The sequence below is a fragment of the Armigeres subalbatus genome, chromosome 1, assembly GCF_024139115.2.
Source record: "Armigeres subalbatus isolate Guangzhou_Male chromosome 1, GZ_Asu_2, whole genome shotgun sequence".
Lineage (NCBI taxonomy): Eukaryota > Metazoa > Arthropoda > Insecta > Diptera > Culicidae > Armigeres > Armigeres subalbatus.
In genome coordinates, this window is record NC_085139.1 from 44314868 (window position 1) to 44331274 (window position 16407).

Sequence of the window (16407 nt, forward strand, 5' to 3'; positions counted from 1 at the left end):
ATTCCTGGATTGCGAAGAAATCTTTACTGGATCGCCGGAGGAATCGTTCGCTGATTGCGGGAGGAATTGTCGGATCAGTCGTTCGTGGGGAGGACTTCTACGGTAATTCGGGGAAAATTCCTTTCGGAATTCAGGGAGGATTTGTTCAAAAATCTAGACTAGATAGACTCATTGGAAAACCCAGTGTGAACTCTTTTGGGAAACCAGAAATGATTCGTTATAGAACTCAGGATGAATTCCATCGGGAACCCGGGGTAGATTTTTTTCGGAAATATAAAGAGGAATAATTTGTTGACTCGTTCGGGAATCCAATAATGATTCGTTGAAAAATCCAGAGTGCACTTCTTTCTCCTGAGACAAAATGAGATCCATTCCTTGCCGAACAATTCTACCCCGGGTTCACGAAGGGATCCACCCTGAATTCTTTAACGAATCATTTCTGGATTCCCAAACGAGTTTACACTGGGTTTTCCAACGAGTTTACTCTAGACTCTAGAAAGATTTTTTCCTGAATTTCCGGAGGACTCCTCCCCACGAACGACTGCTTCGGCAATCCACGAACGATTCCTCCGGCAATCCTGGAGCAATTTCAATCCGGGAACAATGCCTCAAGCTACCCGGTAACGATTTTTTCCGGCAATAAGCGAACGATTCCTCCGGCAACCCAGGCACAATTCCGCCGACAATGTGGGAATGATTCTTCTGACAATAGAATCTCGGTCAAAACAAAAAACCATTCCTCCGAAACCTGAGTGAAGAACTGATCCCTGTATCAAAATTCACAAAAATAAAGTAATAAAAAAAACTCCGAAAATACGAGAACGATTCCTCCCGCATTCTGCGAACAACTCCTCCGGCATTCCGGGAACGATCGTGTTAGCCTTATGATGTCTTCTTCTTCTTATTGCCATTACATCCCCACACTGGGACAGAGCCGCCTTGCAGCTTAGTGTTCATTAAGCACTTCCACAGTTATTAACTGCGAGGTTTCTAAGCCAGGTTACCATTTTTGCATTTGTATATCATGAGGCTAGCACGATGATACTTTTATGCCCAGGGAAGTCGAGACATATTTCCAATCCGAAAATTGACTAGACCGGCACCGGGAATCGAACCCAGCCACCCTCAGCATGGTCTTGCTTTGTAGCCGCGCGTCTTACCGCACGGCTAAGGAGGGCCCCTCACAGCCTTATTGTTATGATGTACGAATGCAAAAATGGTAACATGGCTTAGAAACCTCGCAGTCACTTTTTTAATTTCTTTATTAAAATCTCGCAGTCAATAACTGTGGATGTGCTAAATGAACACTAAGCTGCAAGGCGACAATTTCCTAGTAATGCCAATAAAAAGAAGAAGAAAATGTTTAGTATTAAGAGGGGTGCCCAATAAAGACTTCAACTAGGCAGAAGTCCACGTTACGTCTTTGCCTACAGTCAGAATTTCAGACTGTTATGGGCTGGCCTTCAATGCTTTACTCACATTAGTCACATCATGTAAAAATGAGTAATAACTTGCTGTTGAGTTTTGTCTGTTCGGAAGTCGGCCACTGTGGTTTGGTTTGAAATCAAACTTGTCGTCTGTTCGCCAGTTGCAGCACGGACGAACTTTGGAGCGGTCGCGAAGGTAGCACTTCTGCTTCGTTGGCTTGCAAGCACGCGTGATCGTTACTTCGGCTTGTAGAACCGTTCGTTCGTCGTTCTCGAGGGACTGTTGCTTTTTGTGTTTTGCCATTATATAGTCACGCCGCTGCTGTGCAGTCGTTTGCAATTTTACGGGTTTAGCATTATTTTAAAAGAAATTCGAGCGTCCTCCAGAATATTCTATCATCAATGAAACCTGATCGACGGGCGGAGATCTTTTTACGGTTGCAGTCTTTGACAAAACAAAAAACTGAATCTAATCTACCCAGTATCCAATTTCATAGCTTCAAGGGTTGTTTACAAAACAAATCGTTGGGGTATGTGTCCGCAGTGCGATATAGTGCGATCGTCGTAAAAATGATGTGAAAGTGAGTTGCATAGCTGTAAAGAAGTGTTATCTGTTATTTGAAGAGAATGTTTTGCGCATGTGAATCGTATCAGTGAAGATTTGCCTTACTGGACATCTGAATTCGTGTGTAGGTGATGACTTCTACGGTCGTAAGGCAGTAACGGTGCACGCTGATACCTGCTTCGACTCAATTGATTAATAGCAGTTTAACGTGAATTGGAAAATGTCATCGAGGCCAAGTTTAATCGGTGGAATTAATTATTACTGCTAACTTGGTTCCGCTGGGCGACAATCAGATGTTGCGCCGTTATTGGTCGAGTGCTGGATTCCAGCTGATTTGCGGTTTGCCGCCGCTTGAACAGGTTGAAGGTAAGCGGGGCGTGTGTCTGGATTCTTTTTCATAGGAAATGAATAATTACGCAGCAAGGTATAAATTGCATAGGAAATAGGTAGATTGGAGTCGTTTATTTTCACAATCAATGTTTTTGGGCTTCACGTTAGCCAAGACGATTTAGGACCGTCACGAAGCATGTAAGATCTTGAATGTTAATAGCGCCTTTATCTTTCAATGGGTGTTGGCAAGGGCTAACCAACTCTAAACTCTCAGTATCCAGAAATAGCATTAGCATTAGCATTGAAAATTTCGCACAAATTCGTAGGTGGTACAAGCCAAGACTATTGTATGAGAGTAGAATCACTTTCATCCGTTACCACAGATATTGATTTGAGACTAATCACTATCTCTTAGATGAAAGCAATGCACTCTCTAATAATCGAGATCTGTCCTGGCCACGTCCTTGCGAATGTTGAGGAAGGGGAAGGATGATTAATTAGACACCTACTTAAGAAAGATGCAGAGAACTCTACGACCTTTCATATGCGCCACGGGAGGTTTTTGGGATTGTGTGGGAGGTTATACACCCTACCGGCGGATGATAGATTTTCTAACAATTCTGTATATAAATCTACCAAAATCTGTATAAGAACTGGGCATATGCAAAATTGTTAGATTCTTATACAAGTATTGTATAAGAATCTAACAATTTTTTAAGCTTTTCTAACAATATTTGTTTGAGAGCATACATTTTTTGTATAAAAATCTAACAATTTCGCATATGCCCAATTCTTATACAGGGTTTGTTAGATTCTTATACAGAATTGTTAGAAAATCTGACAACCGCCGGTTGGGCGGAAAGTGGGTAGGAAAAGTTTTGGTAGAACGTGAACACAGAAAGAACTAAGATAGAAATAGAAAGTAGGAAAAAACAAGCCTGGAATTGAACCCACGATCTCCTGCTTATAAGGCAGAAGCGGTAGCCACTATACCACCGAGCTCGTCCTAAACTCACAGTATCCAGAAATACACAAATATTAGAGAAAAACTACGTCACATGTATGGTAAATTGATCGAAGAGCCCTGGTTAGGAAAGCATGAGACACAATGCCACTCAGTCATACAGTCCCGTTTTAGGCAACACGTAATTTCTGTCTCTTTTAAATTCTTAAAAATTAACTGACTAATTAATTACTAATAATTTTTGAACAATCTTTGGGACTCCCGTTTCGGTTTGATGGCATTAGAAACTTAAAATGCGGTTTGATAGTTTTTCGGATCTGTAGAAGGTTGAAATCGGGTGTTTTCAAAACGAGGGAGCACTGTGATTCATCAACTAACTGACGAAAGTTTTAACAACCGAACTAGCACCGTATCGTACCGTTTTGACTCAAATTCCGAACACCTAACGTTTCATCGGTTTTTCGTCCGGAGGACCAAGATTACAAATGAAGTGAACATCCTAAGAAACACAACATACGAATAAGGTTGAATGAAATAGCCATTTAAATGCGAGTGTTTGGGATATGAGTCATGTCAGAGACTTGAATCAAAACGGCACTAGAAATACCACGAAAAATTATTTCGGAGCAATGAGTAATACTATCGCAAAGTTTAGAGTTTATTGCCTCTTGGGTTTTGGACTCGGAAATTCTTTAGCAATTTATTAAATTTCATTCAAATTTTTTTATTGTTAACGATAAATATTTGCATATGCATTCCCAACACGTACATCAGTATGATAAGTTACGAGGCTTTTGGCCCATCGCTTCATTTTCTCTGGGCATAAAAAGATCCGTGTTTCCCGCTCACGCGTCGTTCCTGTTCGAGGATCCACCCACGGTGAGTTGACACGGAGGATGGGCACGGAGAGCGGACAGAACGTAAACGCCTTCGTAGTGAAACAGCCAATCGATATTCCGTATGTTGTGAGATTTTTTTTTTAATGCTGCTGATGCTGACGACGATATTGGGACCGCTGCTGTCTGCGTCATCTCGAACAAAATGACTAAATGAGCTTGCTTGAGCTTGAGCTTGATTGACTGCTCGTAGTTGCTACTCCATTATGACCAGATCAGCTGTTCTTGCACAGGGAACCAACAGATGTTTGCTTGGGACTAGCACACATCTTCAATGTACAAGTACTGGTGATCTCATTTGTTAGGTCATACTGACGCCTGCCACGTCAGAATGCAAGTCAATGTAGGGAAGGGGAGGAAATGATGATGCAATCACTCGCCCACTGCAAGCCGAATATACCTCTGCACTTGCCACGAGTTCATGCGGAATTTGTTGGAATTTCTGGGTTAGGTTGGAGAGGCAGAGGTCCGTCTTGGTTAACGAGCTGCCAATGTGATAAATAGGAGAAGGTAACTGATGGAATTTCTAATTGGATGTAGGAAACGAGCTCTATAGTTCATTTCCAATTCTAGCAGATTACTGTTAGATCAAGTTGAAGGTATAGGAATAGTAATGGAAACGGTATGGAAGTCCATTTCCAGTTCTAGCTATTGCTAGAACATGAGAAATAAAGAGAAAGATACAAAGTAGGAGAATGGAACGGACCTGGGATTGAACCCACGACCTCCTGCGTATGAGGCAGAAGCAGTAGCCATATGACTACCAAGGCCGCTTCGAAACAAAAGAGATCACGCACTGAACTGATTAATTTTATTGCCGGTCGCGCAATGCAGAACACAATAATTCGGCCGACCGCGCGATCGTTCTGCTGTCCGAAACAAGAGAGATCACGCACTGATCTGATTAATTTTATTACCGGCCGCGCAATGCAGAACACAATATTTCGTCCGACCGCGCGATCGTTCTGCTGTTCGAAACAAGAGAGATCACGCACTCATCTCGAACAAAATGACTAAATGGTTGATAAATAAATCTTTTTTTTTTTTTAATTTCCGAATTGTAAATGTTAGTTCAAACAATAATACTGTCGTGCAGGGCTTTTTTTGACTTCAAGAGCTACTTTGAATTTTCTGCTTTGGATTTTCTGAAAAAAACTAAGCAAAACATTCCAAATATGAAACAGAAAGTTAGCATCCAACTATCAACAAGATAACCGAATGGTAATGGAATGGTAATAATGTCGATTTGATAGTACTTTACGTTACAGTTCTTGCTTCAAAATGTCCAAAGTAGCCCATGAATTGTCAAAAGAAACCTCACACGACGGTAAAGCAAATACAGCACACTCTCGTGCCCTGTCATGAAATAAATATTTGATGATACTTTTAGCATGCATTCCATTTTTCGCGTTTCTACAAAGGATGAGAGGGGCAGATATGTCAAAATCGCGTGACATCTCTTATTATTAATCTAAGAAATTCCAGTACTGCTTTCCCTATCATTTTATGTTATGTTGGGTTACGGACCCTTCTAAACATAAATATTGGTTGCACACTTAGGTTGCTCCTCTGGCTACATTCTTGGTAAAGGTAAATTCGTTATTTGGAAGCCCGCGAGCATTCCTGAAATTCAGGAATCGTAATTCTCACTCATTCTCACGAGCAGAGAAAGCTCCCTCACGCTGATTTTCGCCGAGAAATTTTTGCGTGAAAAGAAAAATGATGCTATTTTTCTCATTTTTCCCTCACTTCATCCCAGTGCCGCGAAAAGTTGATTTGCTCGTTATCTCACTCCTTTCTTTCTTTTCGTGCCATCAACAATTGCAAAAAGAGTAGCCTTTATGGAACAAACAACCTAATCCCTACATGCAGTCGATGTGGTGGTATGGCTATAGGTACTGCATCCTAATGTCATTTTTGTTGATGTTCTAGATTCGAATCCCGTTGCGGTCATAACATTTTTGTAATTGCTTACCGAAAATTTTCGGCGAAAAGTGAGTGAGGCGTGTAATAGTGATGAAACGAAAAAAGAAATTCATCAAGTAGGCACGATTTTTGCTTATCTTCAGGGCTCGCTCTAGAGAAAAGAGGGGTGAGAGAAAGATGTTTTTCACTACAAACTCCGAAAAATGATCCTCCTCCGACCCGAAAATCGCTTGATTTTGTCTCATCGAAACGAAAAGTACGAACCCTGCTGAAATTTCATTCACAAAGATTGTAAAAAATAGGGAGCGGGACCATTTGAGCAGCACCCCCTATTCCCGTCCGCAACTCGACCGCGCTCCAACCAAATGGCTTGATTGTTTGTACATCACTAGATATCGACAGAATCTAACCATGTACTAAAAACAAGTGATTCGGTTGTAATGCGCTCGAGTAATGAACGTTGCTACCCAAATGGTTCGCTACCCTATATATAACCGTCTTAACCGTCTTAACACATCCTTATAGAAAATGTTGTAAGGGACATGTAAATCGCTGCTTGTACGTTCGAGCCATTTTGTTCTAGATGACGCAAACAGCGGTCCCATCATCGGCATCGGCGGAGTTGCTGAAGGAAATGTACAAAACACGGAAAAAAGTCTTTTGAATCACTTTTTGCCAACCGATTTTATTGCAACAAAGCTTATTCGATGCGGAACATTGTTACACTGTTTGATGTAGAAAATGGGCCAGATCGTACGACGCATTCCAAAATTTTGATCAAAAAGGGTGAACCGGCGAACACAGGGCTTAATCTTTCCGATTCTGACGTCTGCTTTTAAGGGCTTCCAAAACATAAAACTGCTGTAAAACCACATTTCTTGACCGATTCTTTCGCAACAGGCTGAATTTGATCCGGATGGATCCCAATTTTTTTGTGCATAGTACGGTTCCAGAATTATTCCAAATCCGTTGGGGTCAGTTGTCACTGGAAAAAGTTACCATTTCTCGCACTTAGTTTCATAGGGGCGTAATTGTATTGATCGATTTCTCTTAATCGATTTTATATTTTGTTAATAACTCAATTTTTTCAAAAGCTACAACCACAGACAAAACAGACAGACAAAACAGACAAAACAGACATAACACATTGAACATTCACTCATCAAATTTATCGTCGTATTCGCACTAACGACATCTGTTGTTTTCACTAAGTTGGGCAAATCACGCACCAGATAGCGGTAGTGAGCAAACGTCAAATTCAAGCAAATCCGATGCGCGCCACGAGTGATCGGTTGGCCAACTAAAGATTATTTAAATTAACCAGTAAATCAATGAAGGACAGGACAGGACAGCAACCTCCCAGGGCTGCAATTTTGGTGAATGGAAAAGCAAAATTTATTCCAATAACAGAGTTTATTAATCGAGATATTGTTGCGGTTATGATGGAGGTACCGACAATTCGTGGGAAAACGGAAATATTTGTCGCCAGCATACTTCCCAGGAGATGCTGATGATGTGCCTCCACCAGAAGTAGCCGCTTTTATTTCATATTGCAGAAAGCAAAATAAAGCTTTCATTATCGGTTGTGACGCAAACGCTCATCACACAATATGGGCTAGTTCGGATATCAACAGACGGGGTGAGAACCTGTTCGACTATATTGCAAAAAATGATGTAGATATATGTAACAGGGGAAATAAACCTACCTTTTCAAATGCTATCAGGCAAGAAGTTCTAGATTTAACCTTGTGTAGTCATACACTTTCGGAGAAAATCACAAATTGGCATGTTTCAGATGAAATATCTCTATCTGATCACATGCACATATTATTCGAATATGAGGCTGGAAATCAACTCATAGAAACCAGAAGAGATCCCAGGAAAACTAACTGGGAATTTTATATCTCAAATTTGATAAGTGAGGCGGAAAACTTGAGCACCTCATCAAATTCTTATCGTGGACTAGAAGAAAGTTCTAAGCAATTTTCTGGCTTAATACTGAAGTCTTTTCAAGTCAGCTGTGCTGCTAAGGAACGTTCTTCAAACAGAGACGTACATTGGTGGAACAGTAACTTGCAAAAGATGCGGAAAAGAACCCGGAAACTCTTTAACCGGGCTAAACGTACACAACAGTGGGAACAATACAAAGAATCCCTCACTTCTTATAATAGAGAAATTCGGAGATCTAAAAGGATAAACTGGAGGCACACCTGTGAAAACATTGAAAGTACTCCAGTAGCTGCTAGATTGCAGAAAATCCTTGCTAAAGATCACACAAATGGTCTTAGACAACGGGTCTTTTACCAAGACAAGTTATGAAACATTAGAAATAATGATGCAAACACACTTCCCGTGTTCTATCATTAATTCACATGAAGACCAGAATGCATCTGATACGCAAACTAGTGTAAATGAAGCCAGGAGAGATATTCAACAAACGAATAAAGTCACTGGGATGAATTATACCAGGAGCAATACTAGCGCTCTGGCCAATGAAATATTTACTGAACAGAAAGTTGAATGGGCGATTGATTCTTTTGAACCCTTCAAAGCTCCAGGTAGGGATGGAATTTTTCCTGTACTACTGCAGAAGGGAAAAGTGATCTTAACACCCATATTAACCAAGATGTTCCGATCAAGCTTAATATTAGGCTACATACCGACTGCATGGAGAGAAGTGCGGGTTACATTTGTCCCAAAAGCCAATAAGAAGGATAAATCATGCCCAAAATCCTTCAGACCAGTCAGCTTATCGTCCATTATACTTAAAATAATGGAAAAACTGATAGATGAGTATATAAAATCATCTTATCTAACGAAAACTCCTCTAAGCAAAAATCAGTTTGCATATCAGTAACAGCGCTTCACAAGCTAGTTACAAAGTTGGAAAGATCTTTTGAAGCAAAAGAAATTTCACTTGCAGCGTTGACTTGACATTGAAGGAGCATTCGATAACACATCTCACAGTTTAATGAAGAATGCTTTGTTGAAACGAGTTTTCGATGTATGAATTGTTGACTGGATTGGTGAGATGTTATCAAAGAGAGAAATATCAGCAAACCTTGGTAGCTCATCAATTAGTGTGAGAGCAGTAAAAGGTGTCCTCAAGGAGGCGTACTATCACCTCTATTGTGGTCTTTAATCGTTGATGATCTTCTCAAACAACTGGAGGCTCGAGGCTTTGAAATAATTGGCTTCGCGGATGATATAGTCATATTAGTAAGAGGAAAATATGACTGTGTTATTTCGGACCGAATGCAAATCGCTCTAAATTTCATCACACTATGGTGTGAAAAAGAAGGATTAAATATAAATCCTTCAAAGGCCACATTAGTGGCGTTTACAAGGAGAAGAAATAATTCTCTTCCTACTTTAAAGTTGAAAGGAGAAGATTTGAAACTTTCAAACTCAGTCAAGCATCTTGGAGTTAGACTTGACAGTAAGCTGAATTGGAACTTACATCTTGAGGAAGTATTAAGCAAAGCTACAAATGCTTTATGGATAAGTAAGGTGACGTTCGGTAAAAAGTGGGGACTAAAGCCAAAAATGATTCAATGGATTTATACGGCGATTGTGAAACCCAGAATGTCATATGCCGCATTACTATGGTGGCCAAAAACAAAAGAAAGGGTGGTTCAGAAGAAGATGGAAAAACTTCAAAGATTAGCTACTCTTTCAATAACTGGCGCAATGAGGAGCACGCCGAATAAAGCGCTAGACGCTTTGCTCCACATGCTACCATTGGATCAATTTATTCAATTAGAAGCAGAGAAGAGTGCTTTGAAGGTCAAGAGAGATTCAAACCTCTTCGAAGGTGACATAAAAGGACATCTTAGTATTCTAAACAAAATAAGTATCAACTCACTTATCACAAGCAATGATGATTGGATGAGGAGAAAATACAATTTTTATCGATGCTTTGATGTAATTAATCTTGAGCGAAATATATGGGCGAACGGTGGACCAAGTCTTCGCTCAGGATCAATTGTATTTTACACCGATGGTTCAAAGCTGAACGATCAAGTTGGAGCAGGCGTAACTGGCCCAGGGATAAATATCTCGATTTCCATGGGCAAGTGGCCAACTGTTTTCCAAGCTGAAGTTCAGGCTATTCTTGAATGCTCTAATTTATGCTTACGCCGAAATTACAGGCATTCAAATATTTGCATAATGTGTGACAGTCAAGCAGCATTGAATGCTTTGAAATCAGCAACATGCACATCCAAACTCGTTTGGGAATGTGTTCAGTCACTCCAAACCTTGGGTAGTCGTAACAAAGTGAACCTGTATTGGGTTCCTGGTCATTTTGGCATTGAAGGCAATGAACAAGCTGATATGCTGGCCAGACTTGGTTCATCTCGACAATTCATAGGTCCCGAACCATTTTGTGGTGTATCTGCGTGTTCTCTTAGAATGGAACTCAAATCTTGGGAACATTCTAAAATAGAGGACATCTGGAAAAACACCTTGATTGCGAGGCAATCTAAACGTTTCATCGCACCGAACGCATTTATTACTCGCAAAATTTTAGATCTTTCAAAAAAAGATCTTAACACATATACAGGTCTTATAACAGGCCATTGCCCGAGCCGATATCACTTGAATCTGTTAGGAAAACTTCAAGATGATGTATGTCGTTTCTGCGGCACACATGTAGAAGACTCGGAACATCTGTTATGCCATTGTCCGGCAATTTTTAGAAAGAGATTACAGTTCTTCAATAGGGGGCTTATAGAACCCTCAGAAGTTTGGAGAACAAGTCCCAATATGGTAGTACGATTCATCAGAACCATAATACCGCATTGGGATAACGCTGGTAGTCAAGGAAATGCAATTGCTCTAAATAGTAATGATGCGTCAACTTGACAAAGCTAGATCAAATGGGGCATATATCACAATAGATCTAACAAATGGTCGCAGTGATTAAGATACCCAACAGGGAAAAAAAAAAAAAAAAATCAATGAACGATGAGAATTTCATGAGTGTTATGTCTGTTTGTCTGTGCTACAACCATGATTATTGATTCTGGTGCAAGATACAATCATCCTTTATCATACCAAACCATTAAACCATCGACCAACTAGCGCAATTCGGTACAATAATAAAAAGAAAAAATCGATACAGTTACGCCCCTATGAAACTAAGCGCGAGATTTATGAATTTAAGTCAAAAATGGGTCGTATGACAACACAAACTTCATGATTTCACCAAACAATGATGGAACAAAATTTTCAGGGTTCCTGGGCCACTCGGATCGGCATGGCATGTACAACACAAAAATTTGGAATCAAAAATTTCACAATTATCAAAACATTTTCAATTAGTTTTTATTGAAATTTTAATACATCCGCCATTACGCATTTCTGCTCGAGGTACCCCCTGGGACCAACAAAGCTATCTCTAGGGGCATATGCACTCCAGGTTGAGAACCGCTGCTATAACCCTTTCATGCCCAAATTTTTCTAAGCGTTACGCAGTAAATTTAATGTGTTCCATTTGTCTTCGAGATTAATAATGGAGAACTGACAAAACAAGTTGAAAATATTTTTTTCGGGATGTACTAGATCATCCAAACTGTCCTTGAGTCCGGAACTTGCGAGCTACAGTTACAATGCGAGTTTCATTCGTCACTCTAAGGTTGTATATGTATTCAACCATATATATAACATATTACTAAAGATCAAAAGACATGATCAGATGGTTTTGGGATATCCTGGGTCTTCCAAAGCGTTCTTGAGTTGTGCTCTACAATAACCACTCTAACTTTTTTCGTCGCTCCAAGCTTGGATATTTATTCCACTGTGTCCATAACATATTCCAGAAGACCAGAAGACAAGGTAAGATGGTTTTGAGATATTCAGAACTTGCAATCTACAGCCCCCACTTTAGCTTTTTACGTAGCTTCAAGCTTGTATATGTACTCAAATATATCCATAATATATTTGTGAATATCAAGAGACACGGTTAGATGGTTTCGGGATATAGTGGGTCATCCAAACTATCTTTGAGTTCAGAACTTGCGATCTACGACCACCACTCTAACTTTTTTCGTCGATCCAAGCTTGGATATGTATTCAACCATATTCATGAAGATCAGGAGATATGGTTAGATGGTTTTGGGTCATTCAAACTGTTGCGATCTAAAGCTTTTCTCGTCACTACAAACTTGGATATGTATTCAAGCATGTCCATAAGATATTCTAGAAGAACAGGAGACATGCTTGGTTTTGGGACATCCTGGGTTTTCCAATGCGACCTTGAGTTCAGAACTTGCGATATACAGCCATCACTCTAGCTTTTCGCTTCAAGTTTGAATATGTGTTCAATCATATCCATAATACATTCCTGACGATCGAGGGACATGTTTAGATGGTTTTAGGATATCCTTGGTCATCAGAACCATCTTTGAGTTCCAAATATGCGATCTACAGGCACAGCAGTACATTTTCCAGCTAACCGTAAGCATTTAAAATATCCGTACGTGCGACTATAACGCTGTCACAGTGCAAACATGCTTTATACTTGCTTATAGAGGCTGGCTTATATAGCTTTATAATGCCAAAAAGAAAAAAATGTAGTGCTAATGGTTGCTTTGGGTCTCCGTCACTCATAGCTCAAACATATTGGCACCAACATTTCACATTTTCAGGGGGGTCCCTTACACAATGGTCATGGGTTCGCCTTACCGTCACGGCTGTCTGATGACGACTGACAGCTTGTTCTTCTCGGAGGCATTCCTCCAACGTTACCCGGATAAACGCAACCGAACAATGCAACGATCATTGGATACACGACATGGACAAAACGGACACAATGGACTCACGACGAGATGGACCAACAACGACAACAACAATGAATAATGGAAAAATCTAAAAATAGATTCTGTGTGGATTCTGGCGGCATAGTAGCGGTTAAGTAACACAGAGTGCTTACCAAATAAAGAAAAGGAATAAAAAAAATTTCACATTTTCTCAAAGTTATTAAATGTTTGTGATGATTACAGTTGAATATACCAACACCAACATTTCAAAAGATTTTTTTGCAGCTGTAGATCTCAAATCCCGATCTCAAGGACAGTTTGGATTGTCTAGAATATCTCAAACTATTTTACGATATCGGTTGACCTCCCGGGAAATGAAATGGACATAATGACTTTCATGTTGAAGCTTTGAATAATGAAAAAAACTTCTGAACAGCTGTAGATCTGAAATTCCGAACACAAGGACAGTTTGGATTGCCCAGAATATCTCGTAACAATGTTACCATATCCGTTGACCTCCCGGGAGGTGTAATGGAAATAATTGAACGGATATTGAAGCTTTGAGTACCGAAAAGAGCTTCTGAGCAGCTGTAGATCTCAAGTTCCGAACTCAAAGACAGTTTGGATTGCCCAGAATATCTCAAAACTATCCTACGATATCCTTTGTCCTCCCGGGAGGTGTAATGGATATAACTGAATGCATATTTAATCTTTCAGTACTGAAAAACGATTTCATTGTATTGCGAATCTATGACGTTTGAGGTGTCAAACAATCTATTTTGACTCAATTTAAGAAATGGCCATTCCGGAGGTCCCCCGGATTATGGCCGATGTGGCCGGATTGAGCTCGAGTCAGGAATCCTGAAAATATCATTCCGATCATTGTTTTGTGAAGTCATAATGTTTGAATTGTCGCACGACCTATTTTGGCTAAAGTGAAAAGTGACAAGTGCAAAGTAAAAAGTGAGAAATGAGGAGTGAGCAAAGAGAAGTGCGAAGTAAGAAGTTTGACGTCTCACTTCTCACTTTTCACGCCTTATCTCACGTTTCTTACTCCTCTTCCGACTGTGAAAAAGGAGAAGTGCGAAGTGAGAAGTGCGAGATGTGTGGCGAGAAATGAGCTGTGAGGCAACTCACTTCTCACTTCTCACTATTTATTTCTCACTTATCATTTTGAAAAGTTAGACGTGGGAAGTGAGAAGGGAGAAATAAGAAGTGAGAAGTGAGACTTCACAGTGAGGTTTCTCGCTTTTCACTCATCATTACCCATTTCTTATTTCTTCCTTCTCATTATTTATTTCTCACTTCTCAAGTATCATTAATCACTTTTCACATTCACGTGTGTTTGACCAAACGACATTTTTGACCTTTTTTTCTCACAAGGGGGAATTTTGTTTGTTTTTTGGTGCCAAAGGACTCAAAATGTGTGAAATTTTTGAGAATTAATTTCGTCTGTTCCGGGACTTTCTTTCTTATGGCGAAAAAATCGGGAAAAAAAATCTTAACGGCGAAAACAATCATCCTCCTTTCACCTACTGGATTGATTGAAGTCAAATTAGGTCCATTCTTTCTTGTTCGTATATCAACGTAAGCGAAGACATCATCTACGGCACATATTTTTATTTGATTTGTGTTAGTCATTGCTTTGCTTGATCGGCTTTTAGTACTTGATAAACAGTTGCGTATTTGCGGATGTGTGAATTTCATCAAATCTTTCGCATCCTAAATATAGTAATTTCTCTAAAATTTTTAGGCTCTCTTGGATCGCGCACCTATGGCTCAAATTGTTTTTTTTCTGTTGTTGCGTTATTGAGAATGTGATGCGCTGAACAATGTGCTTATCGCTGATTATTTGTATGTGCTTACAGCTTATACGCAATGCCTTATCAGTTATTGGGTTTCGCACATGCTTCGGTCGGCCATCAAGGCCAACTGATGATATGCAGGAATAAACTACCCAACATTGATTTGGATTGACAGATGTTTTGATTTTTCATCAATGTTGGTTGCCGATATATCATGAAAATTTCCATAAAGTTCAGTATAGTATTGTTCGCAGGTTCTGTCCTATGATTTGAGTATCACCCGACAATTTTAGCTGGTTTGGATGAAATCTTACTTAGGCCGTTTAAAGTTTGTATGGGCAACAATATGGGAAATTTAATGATTCTTAATGATAAATATGATAAATGACGCTCCCCCCTAAGCGCTAATGAAAAGAGAACCAACATAACCAAGAGCAATATTCAGAGCTTTCACTCAACGCATCTTAATAAATCGTTCCAATAGTTAGTCATAGATTTACAACCAGATTGCAACGTCGGCCGCACAACATGTATATTGTATATTTAATTCGGGCACAACACATTTATCAGACAAACCAATTGCATTCCAATAGTGATAGTTGGACATCATAAGTACAAGAACAAAATTAATATACTTATCTGGTATCATACGTCATGCTAAGCACAGCAGTGAACTTCAAATCATGAAAATGCTTGGAAACACGGCTTATTATAGGTAAAATGTGTATGATGTGTATAATGATTACTTGGCCAAACTACTGTCAACAAAACGTCATTAAAATGATAACATAGCTCTAAATTGTACCAATTTATCTATTTTCCGCAAATAAAGCTACATTCAATACATAACATTTTGAACAATAGTCATCTAATGCATATAGGGACACGGCAGGTATTTTAGTCTGTTCGTCATAGTCTCGAAAACCAGTAAAAGAGACGCTTTTTTGTAAAACTCATACGTACCAAATCGTAAGCTCAGGAGAAACGTTCTGCTATAGTGGAGTTCAAGCAAATGTACGTTACTTTCGTTGGTTTTAGCCCCTACGACGATGGACGGAAATACCTGCCGTGTCCCTTTAGTCGGGTCGCCGGACCGGACCGCGCGATTGAGCACTCGCGACAATTCGAATTATGTTATTAGTAGGGCTAGGAGAACCGGATGAATGCTGTCATCAGAGAAAAAGTAGGATCACTAAAATTCACCACGGCAAGGTATAGCCAACGAAAATCAAAATAATTTAAAAAATTACAAGCTGATTTATTTTTGAAAAAGGTTTATTGCACGAGATTAGAAATTCAATAAACATCAAAAATAGTACCTTTTCCGGTATCAATTCGAGAAAAACATTTATTATCATGAACAATCAAATAAATATATGTACAATGTAGATAATCATAAGTCTAACCCGGTGCTTCAAATTATTTTCAAATACATATCATTTTGAGATTTTTAAAATTATTTATAGAATTGCATCCCATATCTCGCTGTGGAAATTTTTCCGTGATTCTACTTTATCTTTTTTTGACATTTCTAGCGTATTGGATGATAGCTCGAAGGCACACACAGTTGGTCATGATAACGTTATATAGCGCGCGTAGGTAATATGTTGTAGATCGGCCAATCGATAGTGCATTCCGACATTGAGAAATTATGTACTAAATGAAACGTTTTTTAGTACCGTAATACAGGGTCTAGAGTGAGAGAGTGCGTCCTGTGGGGTCTGCCTAGGATG

The 16407-nt window shown here is 39.6% G+C and overlaps 1 protein-coding gene across 1 annotated transcript in view; it reads left to right on the forward strand.

Annotated features, from left to right (window-relative positions):
• The first annotated feature begins 1596 nt into the window (after nucleotides 1–1596).
• LOC134225024 (chloride channel protein 2-like) overlaps nucleotides 1597–16407 on the forward strand; it is a 248182-nt gene continuing 233371 nt past the window's right edge. Inside the window, exon 1 of the mRNA XM_062704813.1 lies at nucleotides 1597–2358. The gene's annotated coding sequence lies outside the window, so the exon portion shown is untranslated. The remainder of the gene's footprint in view (nucleotides 2359–16407) is intronic.